The sequence below is a fragment of the Symphalangus syndactylus genome, chromosome 10 (genome assembly GCF_028878055.3).
Source record: "Symphalangus syndactylus isolate Jambi chromosome 10, NHGRI_mSymSyn1-v2.1_pri, whole genome shotgun sequence".
Classification (NCBI taxonomy): domain Eukaryota; kingdom Metazoa; phylum Chordata; class Mammalia; order Primates; family Hylobatidae; genus Symphalangus; species Symphalangus syndactylus.
In genome coordinates this window covers 19,587,817-19,588,542 of record NC_072432.2, presented here as the reverse complement: position 1 = coordinate 19,588,542, position 726 = coordinate 19,587,817, and positions in this window count along the sequence as shown.

Sequence of the window (726 nt, the reverse complement as noted above, 5' to 3'; positions counted from 1 at the left end):
AGGAGAATAAGGCCTGGAGGTAGGGAACTTAAGGCCAGCCAACCCATGCTGACTTCCTAGAACTAAATCAAAATGAAAGCACTTCAGCAATGACAGGAATGTGAATGGCTTTCTAACTTCACTTCATCCTCTCCATTTACATAGACCACACATACCAAGTAACATCCTCTCCATTTACAATTGGGTGCCTTCTGAGTAAATGACTCTGTAACTTTACTTCATTCTTGGTTACATGCCAAGTAACCAATGGGGGAAGCCTCTAGAGTGTTGAAACTCCAACAAGTTCTGTAACCGGGGCTCTTGAGCCCCTATACTTGGGCCACTCCCACTCTGTGGAATGTACTTTCGTTCTCAATGTGCGTTTTGTCCAATTCTTTTTTAGAGATGCCGAGTACCTGGACACCTTCTGCCAGTTACAACTGCAACCTCCGCCTCCTGGGTTCAAGTGATTCTCCTGCCTCCGCCTTTTGAGTAGCTGGGATTACAGGTGCGCGCTATCATGTCCAGCTAATTTTTGTAATTTTAGTAGAGCCAGGGTTTCACCATGTTGCCCATGCTGGTCTCGAACTCCTGGCCTCAAGAGATCTGCCTGCCTTGGCCTCCCAAAGTGCTGGGATGACAGGTGTGAGTCACTGTGCCCAGCCAGTGTTTTAGAATTTTTTTTAACAACTACCTGCTATCTCTCTCTGGTTCTAATAGTAATTTCATTCCCAATCGTCTAGGGAG